Source organism: Ambystoma mexicanum, chromosome 6q (assembly GCF_040938575.1).
Source record: "Ambystoma mexicanum isolate Mex_15411 chromosome 6q, UKY_AmexF1_1, whole genome shotgun sequence".
NCBI classification, from domain to species: Eukaryota; Metazoa; Chordata; class Amphibia; order Caudata; family Ambystomatidae; genus Ambystoma; species Ambystoma mexicanum.
In genome coordinates, this window is record NC_090937.1 from 618,675,062 (window position 1) to 618,689,243 (window position 14,182).

Below are 14,182 nucleotides of genomic sequence, written 5' to 3' on the forward strand. Positions count from 1 at the left end.
GAATCCCCATGTTTGCCAGGCAATATTTAGCATTGGCTCTGCTCATACATTAAGACCTGAACAACCTTTTGCCTGTAGAAGGTTAGAATTGGAACTGCTGTGTATTTCCCACGACATTGATGCAAGGTTGCCCCCTTAACTTTAGATCTGAGTGTCATATATATCATGCCCTCTCATTTATATATATCGATTTATCAACACCCCCAGGTATATAATCATGTCTACGTTTGATAATTTCGCTGCTCCTACAACCCAGCTGTAGCTACCCTTGTTCTTCCTTTGGGCTGCTGACAGAATTAGAACTTTAGATTTTTTTTGTTTTCACTCATTTCGTTCTTGGTTATGTAGGCCATAAATTGATGTAGCCTACGCTGGAGTCCTACTGCGGTTTGGTCAATAATGAACAGGTTGTCTGCATTTAGAATCCAGGGAATATAGCAATCATACAGTTTCGGAGGGGAAGGCCTTTATTGAGCGCTGGGATTCCTCGATATCAGATGTGTATAGGTTAAACAATGCCAGGGCCAGGGGGCATCCATGCTTTATCCCTCTATCTGTATTGATTTTTAGAGAGTTCGCCATGGATTGTCAATCTGACCTGTTCCAAGTTCCCAGAATATAAAGCTTATAAAGCTTTAATAGCCTCCACCAGCTCGCACGGGCAATCCCATCTTCGCAGCTTGTCCCATAGCCTCTCCCTGCTGACACTGTCAAATGCTTGAGCACAATGTACTTTCCAGTATCATACGCTGGGGTCCATTTTTGTTTTATGGCCCTACACACCCTAGAAGGATTTATTGGTGATAGTTTGAGTGTGCCTGGGACAAACCGGTGGCAGTAGTTACTTTTCATAATGTTTTACTTCTTTTTACTGAGGCAAACCACATTTACAGTGTTTGGCTCAAGACTGGGGCCAGGTCCGAAAATGGCTGAGCCACAAATTCCTTTGTTCTGTCCCATGGCCATTGCCTTCACCCAGGTCGAGTAACCCGGGTTTTCCTTATTTGGGCATGCAGCCTCCCGCAAATACTGATCTCTTTAGCAGGCTTCTGCCTGTCACGTGTGTGTGCCCAGGAAGAGGGTTGGTGCTGTCTGGTCTCAGTATACACTGTTGGTACCAGGATTTCTGGAGTGCCTAAATGACTGAGACCACCGTGGACCGTGATTGGTCCACATCTGGGATGCCTGCAAGAGAGCAGATCTTCAATTGGAAGTCCTGAGTTTTGGTGTGAAGCTAATATTGGATAAGAGAAGGGGCTCTGCATCCATTCCAGGTCGATCACCTCTGTTCTCACCAAACTACTGAAGGAGCCAAGACTCCTGCATGAAGAAACGGACTCATGAAACCGCCGGAGACGCTTTGGAAGGTTTTGGTACCCTGTGCCCTCTGCTGTCCCATCAGACCCCTGTTTTCTTCTTCGATCAAGAAAGCCAACCAAAGCGCTTTGCCCCTTTGGAGTAGTGTGAAATACCACTTTCGGTGCCCTCTGCTTACCCACCAAACGCGCCCCTTTGGAAGTGTACCTGGGCCATCCAGTGAACTGTCCAGCTCTACCTCAGGGTTTTCCACAGAATCGCCACCGTCTTGAGTGTAAACCCGAGGCTTGTGTCATCGCTTGATTGCGGTCCCATACATTCTCCCGTTAAATTTCGCAGGCATAGCCCCTCTGGGTCCCGAATTAAGAGAGTGCATAATGCTGCCCGCATCTGTGATTCCTGCGTCACTACCTGGTGGTGACGGTTTCAGTAGATCCCATGCTGTTCCGCTCTCCTGTGCCCTGAGGCCCGCTGCACCAGAATTTACTTCATACCCCCTTCGGAAGCTGAGAAAAGGCAACTGTCCCTTCACGGACGACTGTTCTCCACCACAGCCACTGAGAGCCGGAGTGCCGCAAAACTCCAGGACTCAAACCTACCAGCGACCTCAACTAAACTGGAAAAGTTTGTTCCGAACTGTGCTGAGGGTCAGTGAGTACTTGCATCACTTACCGATGGCCCCCTGGCCCAACCAATCACTTTTTTTTACGCATGAGTATCCCTTAAAAGGTATTCAATCCTGGCTGGGTTAGCCTGCTCTCCCTAGCTATTCTCACCATTTGAACACTTCTTTTCTACCAAGGCAGGGCCTATTCAAATTGTGGGAACCAATTCTTCATCACCTCAAGCCTCTTCCTGACTTGCTACAGCCCTCCCAAGAAGATGCTCTTTTTGCTTCACTTGCGCGATCATGCGTTTTTATGTAAAACTGTACTGTTGAGCACAAGGCTGCACTCTTCTTATGGTTGAACTCAAAAGATAGGGAACAAACTCTGAAGAATTGCCTATTGCTCTAACTTTGTTAATCCAACCCTCTCTTTACAGGTTGTGGCTAGATTGTACTACTGTACTGCACTAGGAAACTTAATGTATATATTTATTGTATAGTATAAGGTTTTTGTGTGATAACTGTTTTCGCATTGCTAAAGTTACCTGAGTTTATTGGTCCGGACGACAATAAATGAATAGATATTTTTCATATACACTTGTCTAAGAGTTATTTGTGGTTCATTGCAACTGTTTTCGCATTGCTAAAGTTAGCTGAGTTTATTGGTACGGCCGACAGTAAATTAATAGATATTTTTCATATACACTTGTCTAAGAGTTATTTGTGGTTCATTGCTGTGTGCCCCTATAAGGTTCCCCTATTTCACTAAACTGAGGGCGGCCTCCCAGACTTCTGCCCACCAGGTCAGAGTTTAGAAATCCATCTTTACAAATTGGTGTACAGCGGTGGGATAAGATCGGAGGTACCCAGTGTTGCATACTGGTAAAGTACCCAGGTTACACTTACACGAGAGACTAAGTGTCTTTAGGTTAAAGTTAGCTCTAATTCACCTGCCTTTACTTATAATGTGTAAGCAATTACAGACATTGCTTTGAGCTGCTGTTTAAGCAGAAGGAGCTTGAATTCAGCATGGCTAAACTGGATTCGGAGAGGTCAGAGAAGCAGAAGGACAGTCACCACAAATTGGAGCTTGCTAGAGGGTCTGGTAATGGCTCTGGCTTGTCCTCTCATCCAAGATTTCTAAAAGATCTGCTTAGTGTGTATGACAAGAATGACATCATGGTCTGGTTGACTGCATTTGAGTATGCATCTGAGGTACAAGAGGTAGTGGATGCTGATAGGATTGCATGGCTGCTCATTCGACTCCCTATTCTGGCTGAAGTGCTATTATGGATATGTCAATGGCTGACAGAAAAGACTACAAGAAGAAAGAAGGTAATACTTGGGTTTCTTATGTTGCTGATTCGTTTAAAAGCTTAACTGGTTGGGTACATTATACCCTCAAAGGTCACCACCTTTGAGGGTATAATGTATTTAGTCATGCTTGAACATATTTTTGCTTCTTGTTCCCTTAAGTTTAAGCAGCTCTTGGCTGACTCTAAGGCAGAGGTCTTCAAACTGTGGTGCGCGCAACCCAGGGGGGCGCGGCCGCCTCCCAGGGGGGGCACCAGAGCCCAGCATGAAATGTAAAAAAATAACAAAATAAAAACAATTTTCTTTTTCTTTTTTTTTATTTAGATTGGAGGAAATGGGAAGGGGCAGCTCATATGATCAGACTGGACCAGACAACGGTCTTAGGCACCAATGAAAAAATAGCCAGCAGTTGCAAATGGATATTCAGTCCCTTAGTCACAGCCTGTTTGAATAGTACCCAAGGGGTTGTTTTTTGTTAAAATGTAAACAAATGGTGATATTTAAAGAATATTTATTCAGCAACAATGGTCAAAACTACTAGCTGCACAGTGAAATAACTCCTCAAACTGGCCCACATTGACCAAAAAAGTGGCCCATTTTGACTGGCCTACACTAGCATTTTGCATTTTTGGTACGGTCATCGCCCTATAGGCCAGTCCAAGCCTGCCGGCTCATCCATAATGTAAGCAGATATAATTCAACACTACAGCTAAGTCAATGCCTAGTCTGGGATGCTGAGGGAAACCCTTATTGATATATTTTTATGTCCAGTTCGTTTACTCTGGATGACAACCCTTATATAACACCCCTCTTTCAGAATCCCCCCTGACCCTGCTGAGCCAAGAAGTAGGTTTGTTTTGCAAATTAAAAGGTTTATTTGAAAATTAAACAATATATATATATACATATATATATATATATATCACACTTTTATAATAAATTAATGTTTGATAGCACACTTGTGAAGATGATAGTGATCAACAATGGATAATGTTACAGTGGTACACTCTTTTTGATGGCTTAGAAGTGATATAGAGGGGATAAAGTAGCTGAGAATGCTTTTATGGCTTCAAGGACAAGGCAATGACGAATGAAAATGCAGTACAGAAAATAACTTGATATGACTTCAACAAAAGACAATGTAATCACTTTTCTTTGACAATTCACCCCCCCGTCCCCTTCTATGCGAGGTAAAGAGCTGGGAGGAAAGCACACAGTTCTCAGGAATGCAATCAAATATAATTCAGTTCCTCCCTAGCAAGCTTAGAGGAAAACAGGTAGGAGTTTTAAACACAGGCAAGATACTTTGATGTGGTTTGCAAAGAAGTGAAAAATATGCGAAAAATGCTTTTAATTCCCTACAGGAGGTTCAGGGTGAGTGAGATATACTTAAATTAATTCAGGATCACTTTAGCAATGCTCTATGAATGATTGTCAGGTTGCACACGAATTTCAGCAAGGAAAGCAAGGACAAATATTTTTACACATGGCTGAAATTAAGCAAAATGTCAAATCACAGCAAATTTAGTGCGTGCGTTGAGCGCAATTACAGACGCACTTTAAGGGGTAGCAGGTCATTTCTAGGTTCCTTGGAAAGAATAGAATCTTAGCTTTAAGATGAAAGTTAAAAGTCGCTCCTAGCACAAACGGTTCCGGAGATACGGCCGATTTAGTAAAGGTAGTTTTTCGGATTTGAAATTTTAAAGCTCAGAATGACAGATGACAGTTTTCAGTTTTAAAGATGACAGAATGACACGATTCTAGGAGGCAGTTCTAATAGGCTAAAATAGTTTGGATTAGATTATTTTAAACTAAGAGATTGGTTTTGGCACAGTGCTAGCTGGGTACTCACACTAGATTTTGGACAGGAATGCGACTTCATCACCGATCGGGTCAGGATTGGCTGGACTTTTGCTAGCGGTTATTCACAGCGATCTGGTCTCTGGGTCTCCGGTTCTGTTATCGGTTCTGCTAGCGGTTCCGGATACAGTGGTCTCTGGTTCTGCTCTCAGCACTGCACAGTTCTGGTCTCTCTGGATCTCTGGTCTCTCTGGATCTCTGGTCTCTGGAGATTGATGGATTTGAAGTCTGGAATCTCCCGGCAAAGCGTCCCGCAAGAAAGTGGAAAGTGAATGTCTCTACCTGGGTTTCAATGTTCCTTTTAGTTGTTTTGAAAATTGGTGTGTGCCTGGGCCTAGCTAAGCCTGCCCCTCTCACTTATCATTGGCCAGTTCCTCCAATCTTCCTTGATTGGGGAACTAGGTTGTGAGTCAGAGTGATGAGGTAGGTTTATGGTCAGAGGATCCTCCCCTTGTTAAATTGCACACAAATCTATTTCTGACCCAAATACATATGTATCTATGTACCATCTTTCTAATATTATAGGTCCAGTTAACATATTTTCTGTAGCACCAAACCATCCGATCCCTGTCTTTTGTACAATGTCGTGTCCACTTATGACATAATTCTCCCCTTTTCATCCAGATAACAACCTCTAAAACTTTCCAGATTTTACACAAATGTGCATCAGGGATATGGGTTTCAGATGATAAAGTGTCAGATGTTTAACATGCATACATTTGGAGTAACAACCTTTTTTCCGCTACTATCCCCAAGAACATACCACAGGGTCCTAACACCTCTTAAAATGTGCACAGAAGAATCACAAGAATGATGATGTTATTTATATAATTTTGACAAGTCCACACTGTGAATTATCCATCTTTTTAAAATCATGCTCTGGCCCCCAAAGGGGTGTGGTTTTCCAAAGCACATGGTGGAATTTCTGGTTTATCCACTTCCCCCAAGCTCAGCTTGCTCTCACAGGCACTGCCCCTCCCAGTTTCTCCCAAGAGGAAGCCATTTTACGACCCCCCCAATATAACATTTGCCTGAGCCAGGTACAGTGCTTTGTTTAGTTTCCTGTAGTCCCCAGGTGCTCCTCCCCTAATCCAATCAGAGAGGTGTCATCTCCTTTTGGCAGTGGCAGCAGAATGCAGCCAGGCCTGGGAAGAGTTGTTGAGCCAGTTCAACTCCTGTCGGGGGTAGTTGTCAGGCAGAATTCAGCTTAATGTCACTTTAGTTCCCAGTTTTCTACATTCAAATCCAACTTACAATTTTTGCACATGCAGCTAGAATGCTGATTCAAAGTTCAAAACTATGACATTTAAACAATTGCAACCTATGTGACACTCACAAGTAGGTCACTCATTTATTCTAAACATTTCGATTTTAGTGGCTTTAAACCCAAATTCACTTATGCTGCTGACATCCCCAGCTATTTTTTATATATACATTAAATAATTACTTCCTTCAAGTCATTTCAGAATATAGTTTTACATTGTATCCACCTCTTAGCAAGTCTTTCCTTGGCCTGGTTTGGGTTCATTTGTTCAGTTTTACACAAAAGTCTGGTGGTTTTAAAACGCCGGCTTTCTGATAGTGGTGAGCACCAGTATTGCATTCATTTTTGACATTAAGAAAATGAACTCCACACAGTTCTGGGTTGCTTTTGGCAATCAGCATTGCCATTCCCAATGGTTTCAGGCTACTGTGTGTGTAGCCCAATGGTGGTTTTAGGCAGTGCCCTCACAACATACGCAAAAATGGGTGGCAGTCTATTCTTCATGTTTTCCCTGTGCACTCGCTGGGGAGTTCTGGCCATCATGATGTTTTCAATGCCAGTAATGCACAGTTTTATGGTAGGGCTTGGATGCATGGGTAAAGACATCCCACAAGCCCCCCCTCTTGCGATGGCCATTCTGATCTTTCACTGATGGAACTCGCAAGATCTGGGATGTTCGCCTCATCTTCTTCCAGTTCCATAGATGGCACAGTTCAGCATCTTTTCCTCCCTCCAGTCGATCAATCAGTTCTCCTTGCTGGTCCTGATGGGAGGATTGGGCGGTACCCCGGGCCCCTCGGATCTTCGCTCCCGGTCCCCAGGTCGCCTTCCCTGGTCAGTATCCAGGTTTTCTTTCTCCTAGGACGACAAAGCAAAGTGACAATACACATTCCTAGACCTTTTTCCACCACTATTAATGGTGCGGTGACCATATACATTTTATACATCCAAATACATTTTGCAGTCTGATTTTAAAACAAGATATAACAGGAAATATTTTCTTTCCGGAATCATCATATTTTAGCGACTATATGTGGGATATTTTAGGGTTGGAACTGAATTAATCTGGAGCGGTCCCCTCTGGTATTGCAGAGGACTCCTCCAGTTGCTGCAGAGTTTGCCTGGGATGGCAACACTTTAGCTGATTAATATGGACCCATTTGTCTTCCCCTTCCGCCAGACTACCTTTGGGGATGCGGATCTTATACGCTACAGGGGAGATTTTGTCTATAATTTCAAACGGTCCCTTCCATGTAGGCAAAAATGTTTGCTGTTTGGCCTGGTTCCTTTGGAAGTTGTATAGATCATATGCTTTCCTGGAAGTTTTTCAGGTCATAGTGGGTCTTCATGCTCTCGGCTGATCTTTCTAGATTCCGCTGAGCATAGGCAAAAAGCATGCTGAAGGTGTTTCCTTAAATTCTCCACATACTCATGAGTTGTGGAGGCATTTATCAGTGTCTGCTCTTGGGTCCTGTAGAGCAAATGCTGGGGAAGCACCATCTTGCGTCCGGTCATCAACTCAAATGGTGACATTTTAGTTGCAGATGAAGGGGTAGATTTGATGGCCATTAGGACCAGAGGTAATCGGATATCCCAACTTGGCCCAGAATCTGCCACAAACATTTTTAATATGCTCACAATGGTTCGGTTGTATCTCTCTACTGCTCCAGAAGAAGCTGGCCGGTAAGCAATATGTAGCTTCCTTTTGACCCCCAGTATCTCCAATATCTTTGTCATTACCTCGCTGGTGAAATGGCTACCTCTGTCTGACTCAATCCTTTGAGGTAGACCAAAACGGGAAAAGATGTGGTTAATCATCAGGGCACCTGCTGTTTCTGCCTTGCAGTTTGGGGCCGGGAGACATTCCACCCACTTGGTAAACAAGCATGTGACGGTCAACATGTACTTGTTTCCTCTCGACGAGCGAATTACAGGGCCTATGAAGTCGATTTGCAAATCTGACCATGGCAGTGTCATCCCCCTCTTTTGGAGAGGTGCACGGTGTGAGGGATGATGGCTGAAATTGTGCACACACCAGACACCCCTTCAAGTATTGGTTGAGGTCCTGGCCCGTATGTGGCCAGTATGCAATCTCTCTTAAGATTTCAAGTGTTGTGTGAAACCCCCTATGACCGGCGGTGGCTGCATCATGGGCGTGACTTAACATCAGGCTTCGGAATGAGGTAGGGACCACCCACTGATCATGGCCAGCTTGGGATTTCCTTACCAACAAACCGTCCTGGATTCGGAACATCTTCGGACATTTCATCAACACTTTAAGGTCCTCCTTCCCAATGTAATCGGTATCCGTCAGGGGAAAGTTCTCAGGGTCCTCAATGTGTTGGTAAAACTGACCAATTATTGGATCCCCCTGCTGAGCTGTAATCAAATCAGCATCAGGGGTCTCCTTACTCCATTGTGCAGTTGAAAGATCATTGTGAGCATTTGTCTGGGACCTAGTGATAGCAGTGACCTGGATTTCCCCCTCCAGGGACTCTATTTCTATTAGATCCCCTTGGATGGCCCCGGTTTTGGCCAGCTGATCAGCTAAGTGATTTCCAGTTTTGTCTGGTCCCTCTACTTTGGAATGACCGTTGATCTTTTTCCAGTAGATGGTCATCCCATTCGATGTGACCAGATCATCAATATTTTGGATTAACTTCCCATGTTTCAGGGGTTTGTTATTAGCACATAACATGCCTCTGGTTTTCCAATTAACCAGGTGCTCCACAAACCCGTTCCGTACATAATCCGAATCTATGATTATGACCAGTTCGTGGAGTTGATGTTGGACAGCAGTGAGGATGGCCTGATGCACAGCCATCAACTCTGCCACCTGACTACTTCAGGGACCAATTTTGTATCCAGCAGAGGGTTCTGGAAACTCCTTCACCCATGCATTCCCTATGCCGGCCACCAGTTCTTTCTCCCCGTTGTTGTCAACATGGTAAGAGCATCCATCCACATAGACAGTGGGCATCCCCTCACACTTGTCTTCCTGAAAGACTTTGTGTGGGGAATTAAGGTATGCTTCCATGTTGTCCTTGATTTTTAGACTTTCGTCCTCGAGACAGTTTTCTCTGGCACAATCATGCAAGTCAGCCAGACCTTGCGCGAGTGTACTCTTCTTGTTTTGGCCATATCTGACCTCTACAGGAAAGCCTTTCATTGACAGAATCCAGGAAGTAATTCGGGAATTAGTCACATTTCCGGCCCGGATTCTGTCACTTTGGAGATATTGCAGAGGCTGGTGTGGAGTCTCCACTATGATGTGTTCCCCCTGGATGAACGGGCGGTAATTCTTCAACGCCCACACCATTGCCAGGAGTGCCTTCTCACATTCGTTGGATTTTTCCTCCACAGAGGATAAAGTTTTGCTCGCATAGGAGATTACTTTATTGACCTTGTCATGCTTTTGGTATAATACTGCCGTCAAGCACGTATTAGAAAACCCTGTCTCCAGGAAGAACTCCTTGTTTCTGACAGGGTAAGCTAGGCAAGGTGCTTGTGAGAGGCTTCTCTTGAGTTGTCTTACTGCCTCGGATTGTTCTGGACCTCAGGGGTCAGGGGTCTAGTGATCTCTGCGAGCCCTCAATGAACTTTCTGCTGTAATTAGTCAGTCCAAGGAGGCTCCTTAGATCCTGCAGCGTTGAGGGGACTTTCAGTTTCTGGAGTGCTTCCACTTTCTTTTCTTGGGGACAGAGACCCTGAGGAGTAATCTCATGCCCCAAGAAATTAACAAGGGTTCTACACCACTGTGCTTTCTGAAAGGAAAGTTTTGCTCCGGCGGCCCTCAACTGCGTCAGAACATAACGGATCTCCGCTATGTGTTCCTCCACAGATGAACTTTTGATGAGGACATCATCTACATAAGCCAGGTTACCCCTCGCACCCAGGTCGGGCATGGCCTTATGTAGGAAAATGTTGAATTCATTGCCGGAGTTGAGGTATCCGAAGGAAGTCCGGGTCCATGTGTACTGCTGGCCCCCAAAGGTAAAAGCCAGTTTGTATTGGTCCTCCCTACTGACATGCAGGGTCCAGTATCCATTGGTCAGGTCTATTGCTGTGAATACCTGTGACCCCTGGATCTGGGCCAGCCCTTGGTCAATGTAGGGCAGAGGCCATCGGGAAGTATGGACCCGTTTGTTGAGCTCCCTAAGGTCGGCACAGAGTCTCCACTGGCCGTTTGGCTTCAATATTCACAGCACCGGATTATTGAAGGTGCTGTGTACTGGACGGATTATTCCCCGGGACTCAAGGTTCTTAATTATTTCAGTAAGGGATTCCATGGATGTGAGAGGCAAGCGATATTGCTTCACAAACACTGGAGTCATTCCAGGGTCCGTGGGAATTGTTGTTGTGTGGATGTCGGTGCAACCACAGTCATATGAGTCTACTGCAAAGAGATCTTGGAAATCCAAGAAAACTTGTTTCAACTTTTGCTTCTGTTCCAGAGTCACACAGGCATCAGCTAGGTTGACTCTCTCTTCCACCATCTGCCTGAAGCCTGGAAAGACTTCTGGTTTGGCTATCTCAGCGGCCTCCTCCAGCTGGGTGGAGAAGTCCCTGGTCAGAGTGCTGATTTGGACTGGAGGCTTCAGGTGGGAAAGGCAGCCCTCATGGACCTGGAAAATCACCTTATCCCTCCTGAAGTCACAAGTCACATCTTCCTTACCATAAGGGCAAGAAGTGTACACCAGGAAGTTCCCCCCATGCCGGGTGAAAATCCTGTCTGGTGTTGTGTTGTCATCACTGTCACCGTCAAAACAGTCCTTGGTCCTAACAGTTCATTTCCTAGATCAATGGTAAAAATGTCGGTCATCAACCGCCATTCCAAAAATGGTGCCTGCGGCTAGAGTAATACTCTTTAAGTCGCTGTTATCCACCTCTATTGGAATGGTGTCATGTTCTATGTCGACTAATGGTGTTGGGTTTACCCCTAACCCTTGTTGTTGGAGAGAAGCATTTAGATGAATATAAGCATCAGGGTTTTTCAATTTTTGCCCTCTTTTAACTTTCACTTCCAGGGAGAATTGTCGGGTCCTTTCTGGGATGGTGACTTCCTCTTTAAGCTGAATTTCATCTGCATAAGGTAGCAATTGAGAGGACTTTAATGCTTTTTCTTGATCATCAAAGCCCATGGGATTATCTGCTAATCGGGACCAAGCTTTGAAGTTTATTAGGTCCAAACTAATGGCGAAGCGATTGAGAATGTCACTGCCTAAGTAAAAGGCGGCAGTGACGTCTCGCACGACCCAACAATTATGGACTATGCTCTTGTTGCCAATGGAGATTTTGAGCATACACCTGCTTGGCAGGAGATGTTTGGAATTGGGTGTTTCCAGATCCATTTCCCATTTGTCTATCAGTTTGAATGTGGGAATGGCTGGATCTTTTGGGAGTTGGCGGAACATGGCTTCGCTGATGAAGCTCTTACCGTTGTTCACACACACTCGAGCGAGAACAGAGTCCTTCCCATCATTTAACTGAACAGGGATGAGCAACTGCTCTCCAATTTGCTGAATATCAGCCAGGCTCTGAGCTGATTTTACATCTTTCTGGACTATAGGAGTGGGAATGTCTGATTGTAGATTGGTAAAGAATTTCAGAGTGTTTCCTTCCAGTGTGGAATACCACCTTCAACTGGAAGGAAGGTTGATTTTCAGAAATAGAGAGGACCCCCCATCACCAGTCTGTTGTCCTACTGCTATTACTGTCACGTCTGGAATTTGGTTGTTCTGGAAGTGAAATTCTACTTGGTCAGATTTTTGTTCAACCATGTGGCAGGTGCCATTTAAACTAACATGGTTGACACTCTGTTTTAATTTTATTGGTCTGCTAGTGTGGGTCCAGAGGACCTTGTTTACGCAATCTATTTGGGGTGACAACCTTCTCAGGAGGTCATTCCCTAGTAAACAAGGGGTGCCGTCTGGAGTCACTACTATGACCGGGTGTTTCACCTTGTGTCGCCCAATTTTGATGTCCAAATCTGCAGTCCCCTCGGCAGGAACTTCCTTCCCATCAAAGTTCTGCAGTTGTCCAGGAAGAGAGGTGAGAGGAATACAGTAATTTTCCCCCCTTCCTGCATTTAGTTCATCAAAGGCCCTTTTGGACAGAAGGGTAGCTTGGGATCCAGTGTCCACCAGTGCCAAAATTGTACCCTGCCCCTGTACTTGTACTGGGGCATAGTATCTTCCCTCCTTCTCCTCAAGGGGGCACAGATAATGCACATTTTTGGACAACTGGTGGGCTAATTTTCTGGTTTTGGATATTGCTAGCGAAGAGATTTGGGCAGAGTTCTGTGGAGAGCCTGGGGAATCTGAAAGAAAAAGTTGGCAACTGGAAATGGTTTCGGGTTCTGGGCCGCCACCCCCTTTTTGGAGGCAGTCATCAGGATGGGTTTGACCCAAGGGATTTTGGTATTGTTGGTTCTGGGATAGAATGGTGGGCGGCGACAGCTCAATCCCCACATCTACCCAGTGTGTTGATTTGGTTTTAGGTTCCCCTGGTTCCGGTTCTGGGCCGCCCCTGCCTTTTGGGAGGCAGTCACCAGGATGGGTTTTAACCAGGGGTTTTTGGTTTTGTTGGTTCTGGGATAGGATGATGGGCGGTGACAGCTCAATCCCCACATCTACTCAGTCTGGGTTGAAATCCCTTGGGACCCATTTTTCCTTGGGAGGAGTTCCCCCATCTTTGAAGGAGAAGATCCTTTCCCCAGGATCCTCTGAGGATCCCTCTCCCTCAAATTGGAAGACCTGTGCCTCCTCCACAAAATGGGTCTGTTTGGGTACTTTGTTTCTCCTACCTCCTCTCTGCTCTTTGGGTGGCAGACTTTCAGAGGTAGGAGATTTTGTTTCCGGTTCCTGGTTTTCCAGGGGCTGTTTATAAGTTGGGAAGGAAGCTTCCTCCAAGGCTTTACACCCCCTTCCCCTTGTGCCTCCTCCCTGGGAACGGGTGGGTTATCGGGGTGCTGCCCCCGTCATTGTTCTGGAGCACCAGGCCCAGAGTTTGGGGCATTCTGCGGTGGCATGCTCATCTGAGGGTTCTGTTGAGCCCTCAGTATGTGACCCAGATCCCGTGCCATATTTTGGACCTGGCGCTCAAGTTGTGAAACCCGCTCAGGCTGATACGGGGCTCTATTTTCTCCCCTGGGCTGATCCCGGGAAGGGTAGCTATCCCTTCTCTGGTAATACCCCGGATTGGGAAGATTTGGGTACCTCTCCACCTTTGCTGGATTAGGTTGTCTGGGCTCAGGGAATTGGGGAAAGAAGGATGGATGGTTTTGGGGTTGGAAATTGGGAGGATACCTGGGGAAAAAGTTCTGCCCAGGATTTGGTGAATTTCTGCCCTCCTGGGGGAAGTTAAGAGGGAAGTTCCCCGGGTTAGGCGCTTGGCTGGATCCCCCCCCTTGAGCTGGAGGAGTCCACACATAACCCAGGATGGGTCGGTTTCCCTTATAGCGGGGACTTACATAATCAGGGGAGCGAGGGACCCCATTTGTGGGACTACCTCCTCGACTCCCTGTCTGTGACTGGCCCGAGGGCCTTCTGGGCTGTGAATTATTTGGCGCAGGCAGGTATTTAAGCCCCCCCATCTCCAAATCTAAAACGGGGGCACCCTTTACCTCTGCCACCTTGGCAGCAGCAGGGGTCCTGTTGGTTTTGGGGTTTTTCTGCGCATTACTTTTATTTTCTATGGGTTTCTGCACCTCATAGATCCGGGTGGCTTGATCAATGACCCAGACTAAAGATCTTTTCTCGTGAAAATCTCTCACGAGCTGGGTCATTATGTACTTGGGAAGAGCATGGAAAAATGTGTTG